Source organism: Diuraphis noxia, unplaced genomic scaffold (assembly GCF_037042655.1).
Source record: "Diuraphis noxia isolate RWA-SAM2 unplaced genomic scaffold, SU_Dnox_SAM2 contig0009, whole genome shotgun sequence".
NCBI lineage: Eukaryota > Metazoa > Arthropoda > Insecta > Hemiptera > Aphididae > Diuraphis > Diuraphis noxia.
The window spans coordinates 1,686,111-1,692,110 of NW_028301719.1; positions in this window are offsets into that span (position 1 = coordinate 1,686,111).

Here is a 6,000-nt window from a genome sequence, read left to right on the forward strand (position 1 = left end):
TATGGAACTTTAATAAAACATATCATACTTACTTATTTTAAAAGTTTTTCAAATTATGTTTTCTTATTTATTAATTTTTTTTCATTATGTATTTTTAATTATTTTTATTATAACTCCTTGATAAATAAAGATATTATAATTAGAAAGAACTTATTAAAAGCTATTTTGATAATTTTATGTTTAATCTAACTTTTAACCGCATAGAACAATGATTTAATAGAACCATATATACTTGATTTTGTGTGAGGATTAATTTAAATTATCGTTGCCTTACATCAAGGTCTTGACTGGGAAAAATGGGGGGAGGGATTGGATTCTAGATCTAAGGTATTGCCTCCCCTGCCAAGAAGACCTGCGCACGCTTATGTAGTTAAGTGTTTTCTATTGAATTTTTTTCACCACCAATTATTCTCGGGACAGATCAATACCATGCAATGTTTATAGCATGATACGTAAAGTAAAATGTTTAGTGTTATTGAGTACCCGTTGTTTTCTTTGTGTCAGTATTTTATAAATGATACTATATGATTTTAATAAATTAGTAGTTTTGTAATTTTATTTATACCTAATTTGATATTTCCATACTTTAGTGTAATTATATCATAAGAATATTTTACAAGAAATTGTATAATCTTTAGACACGTTACATAGAAGGCGATTATTGATTGCTTTGTCAACTATCTATCGAGCCATGTATTGTAAACTTTAAAACTGAAATCCAATACATTGAAAAATAAAATATAGTCATTCAGTAGGTAGGTGTAATCTTTTTTCATTTGATGGTTTTACTAACTGTTTTTGTAAAAATGTCTAAAATCTTTGAATATTCCGCATAGGTTTTAAATCTATAGTTGATATTATTCTTGCAATTTTATGAAATTTTTAACGTTAATTTCAGTTATAACTACACTATGTTTATAATTTTTAAACATTCACTTATGTCATCACCAACTCAATAGATGAAGAAACGAATAAACGATTCACGTGTCATTTTCATTGATTCACATAATTGTAACAGAAAATATAAATTTATAAAAAAAGTCAATGACTTTTTAATGAAAGTACATTTTGATTATTCGGCTAATAGATATAGATTAGGTAGGAACTTCAGAACAATATCAGTATTATCAAAATATATAGGTATTTGTTGGTGATTAGTTAAGAATTGTACCTAAATGGTTATTATGTTGTCAATTAAATATTATTTCTAACTGTTTCTAGGTGACAATTATATGTCAGTTGCAGCTAAAAGTAAGTCCGTCATTTTGTATTTTTTTTATAGCAATACATTTTGGGTGCTTTATTACTACATTATTATTTAATTTTAAAATCAAATTCTACCATTGAAAATTTTTGAATACAGTTTATCTTAGTAATTCATTATTATTGGATTTTTTTCTAGGCTTTATGGGTACGTATTATACTTTTATTTTGTTTTTTTTTATAATAATTATTAAAATTTAATATTTTCTTCTGTATGATATTTCGAAATGTTGTTAAGGAATTATATAGGTACCTAGTTATTTTGTTAGTAAACTTCAATATTTATTTTATCTGTATAAATAGACTTTCAATTTCAATATTAGAATACAGAATAAGATGGAATCCATAAACCAAAAAAATAAAAATACCCTTCAAATTTATGGCACGTTAAATAATAAGGGTATTTTTGATAATACTCTCAAATATTCATGTTAATATAATATTATCATCTTTATCTATTATTAATATACCCACATCAGTTATCATACATTTTCACCAGCGGTAAAGAAAACCAAATGGGGTCCTCATAATAAACACCTCTAAAATAATCATTATATATATTTGTGTTATAAATTACTACCTATCATAATTCATACCTATGTTATATATAGTTTATATATATATTATATGTTATATATTTTTTTAGACAATATTAGTGAGTATATTTTATGATTATTTTCTTAATTTTTAATTTATCCACTTATGGAAATACCAGATGACTAATCCGAAATGAATTAAAACAAACAGTGTTTGTAATTGGTTTAGATTATTATTTAGGTATTTGGTATAGGTACTCGAAACCCATTTTGAGCGATTAAAATATAAAATATTGATATGTGATTAAACTTAATATGGGCTAAAGCATATTATCATAGTTAATGTTATCTATTAAATTTTTTTCACCATCAATTATTTTTGTAATATATGTCAGTAGCAATGTTTAATATAATACTGCTAAATGCTTATGAGTACCTGTCGTTTTATTTCTATAATAGTATTTTATAAATAATACTAAGTTCTTTGACTAAATTAATAAGTTTATTTTTGTGAAATTTCAAATTTATTAACATTAGAGTGCTCGAAACTAAAGGTTCTATATAAAATGTTTTTAAAAATACATACAGGAATTTTTTCTATCGTTATAAATGATAAATATATTTTTATTAAAAATAAATGCAGATAAAAAATAAATAATTTCTGGTTGATGAAGAATTAATATAATAATTTTATAATACTTCTGAGTATATGACGTTTTTTGTTTTATCTCCTGTTGATAAAATCATAAGATGATTCTGGTCCCCAGTTCGAGAAAATGCCACGTAAATAAGTATATTTTATCAAACTAAGCACAAACTATTTAACAAAAAGATTTATGGCACATTTATAATAATAATAATATGAAAAAAAACAAACATAGTATTCGGTTTCTATGAATCAGTAACCAATAGTAACTATATGTCATACAATAAGTTTACCATATGTTTCCATTTTATTTAAGAACAACTCATCCTCTTTGGATCTGCAACCTATGCAACCATAACAACTAAAAATATTTAGTATATTTTTTGGCAAAAAGAAGGCGCCACTAATGTGATTCTGTTTTTGATTTTTTATGAACTTTATACTTTTTTTTTATTGACAAAAGTGATACTAAAACCTTCAGCAGAGTGTCGGGTTTCAGCCAAAACAAATTTCAGCCAAATTGGTTCAGTAGTTTTCTCGGTTAGCGTGGTCTAAGAAAAACCCTTACAATTTTATATAATAACATTGATTATAGAATAGAGTATAGATAAATTACCTGTAATTTATCTAGATAAAATATTTTTATTTTTTATCTTTTTGTTAGATGAATTTGATTTATTTATCTTTTATCTGTATCTAAGATAAAATTTAGTGTTGTTAACTTTATATTTATCCAGATTCCAGATGATTTTTTAGTTATCTGATCCTAACACTATCTGTTGTTATTGTTCTGGGAATGCCAAAACGAGCAATTAACTCTGAAAGTTTTGTTATGACTATTTGTGCTATCATTGAATTTACTTGAACAACTTCTAACCATTAAGTCGCTGCATCGACAGTAATTAAAAATGTTGTATTTTTGTACGGTCCTAAAAAATAACAGTGCACTCTATTCCACTGCCTTTGTGGCCATTTTCAGGGTGTTAATACTGATTTGGGAGGATTAGTTCTTGCATTAATGGATTCATTGCAGTTTCGGGCCATGTCAATGTCGATCTAGGATCTAAAGGGCCCAGGAGGCAAATAATTTAAAGGGCCTCTAAAAAATACCAAATTTCAAAAAAATGATTTTTTTACAACTTTCATTTTAATAAAAAATTTTCAAACGTTAAGGTTAAAAATAACTATATTTATACAATATGTAACAGGAAATGTAATATGTATAAAAACTATATAATCAAACATAATGTATAGTTGTATAGTGCAATTTATATTAATAAATAATAATCCTTTTAATAAATTTGATGAGTGAGCCGCAGTGTCAATCAATATTTCTCGGTCAATTTCTATACCTTTTTCAACAGCCACAATCATTAACGGACCCAAATTTTCTTGTTTAATTGTTGATCTTAATTTTGTTTTACTAATCTTTAATTTTGAAAAAAAAACTCTCATGATACTTGTGTAGACGGTAAAATTAATATAAATTCGTATACTATGAATAGATTACAAAACAGATTTGATTGAAAAGATAATTCTCGAATTATTACAAAGTACAATTAATACGATTTCTGCATTAATTACAATCCGGTTTTTATTACATCATCTTCACGCTTAGTATCATTAGATGATTCAGTTATGATTCAGTAGCGTATGGCTGGTTATTTGGTCTATGTGGAACGCATAAGCCGAATAATAGAAAATAATTAGAATTTTGTGAACTTTCTCACAAACTTAAGATATCAGTACCTATAACATTCCTTTGTATTCCATTTGCAAAAAAAAAATGTTTTAAGTCTCGATTCAAATATTGTTATGTCCTTGCCGGATTCAAATGTTCACGGTGAGCTTATAGCATATTAATTAATACAAATGAAAAATGTGTTTCGGATTTTATTTTATTATCAGCCATTTTAAATATATTTTGATATCAGCTTAATCAAAAAATATTTTTTTCTTCGTAGCTAATTTGATGGGTTGTTGTATTATGTGAATAAAACGCCCAGACGTAAAATCATATAAATGATTATTATTAAAATTATACAGTATATAATATGTCGCATCCATTTCATGTTCTGGCCCGTTTCGTGAAATGGATAGAAATTTCCTCCACATTCCAATTGAAAAAGCTACTGAAGCTGAAAATCGAATCATTATTTTGACAACTTATATTGTACACAGACACAAAAAATAAAAATAATGATACAAAACAAAAAAAATAAGGAACACATATTGTAAAATCATTACATTCGTCGCTCCACTCAGAATCTATTACTACAAAAAAACTTAAAATATATAAGAATTATATTATGTTTAGAACTTGGTATAATAAATGAAAATGTTTAGGTTATATTCAGATATTCAAATGAAAAGAAAAAATGAAATACACTCTAGTTCGTTGCAATGTATTTTCCATAAATTTAACTCATAATTAACAATAGTCGTCGTTAATTGTCTTCTAATCTACTTTGTGTTTTAAAAGAAATATAATATTATGCACTGGATATTTTAACCATATATTTTTTTAAATTGCTGTAATAATTTGTGAATAAGCTCATATTAAATGTTCTACCATTTTTAAAATGTTAAACCTTGCAAGCGATCGACTCTCGTCGATAGATCGTAGTAAAGTACTACGAAATGAAATGTTTTATAAAATAAGGGCATAATATACCTAGTAAATTTTTTAGATTATATCAATTATTAAGTATATGATATAATTTACGAAATATTATATTTGTTAATTTATTTCTAGAACGTATAAGTATGTGAATTTTGTATTTTTGTCAATTTGTTTAATTTAAAAAAATCTATTTATGGGGCTTGTATCTCTCATAGCATTTGTAATGATTAACTTTCTTAAATATTTACTTACTAATCGAGTACCTATTATTATAGGTATGATGACATGATGTATGAATCCGCTTAGTTAGTGCTTGTTACCCTAATACTAATTACAACTATTAATTATTACCTATTCCCTTTTCTATACTATGTTTTATATTGGTTCATAAACTATAAAAATAAACCAATATTTTCCGATTTATTATTTATGAATACCTCGATCGATTTCAAATTCTACTATTTAACTGAATATTTTAAAAACGTATATTTCTATATTCTTGTATTTAAGATTATAGATACATTAGGTACATTGAAAATATCAAATGAATAATGGATTTTTGTTTTTATTTTTTTTAGGAAACAATAGCTATTGTACGTATAATAAATTTGATTTAATAATATGTCAAATTTATTTTTAATGATTAAGTTGAATACACCAACATATAAAATTAGTTATACGTTTTAAAAATCTTAAGAGAACGATTCATTTGATATTATAAATGTATTAAAATGAATTAACACTAACTATAAAAAACCAAATAAGTGGATGTCACTCTGCTGTCCAGTAGGTTACAACTGTTACAAGTGGGTTACTGTGATGAATGGTACTAAATTTGAATTAAATTATATAATATCATTGTATAAAAAAAAAAAACGATTCTAAGCGGAGACAGTTTGACAGTCTAGGATATTTTATACTATATTCATTAT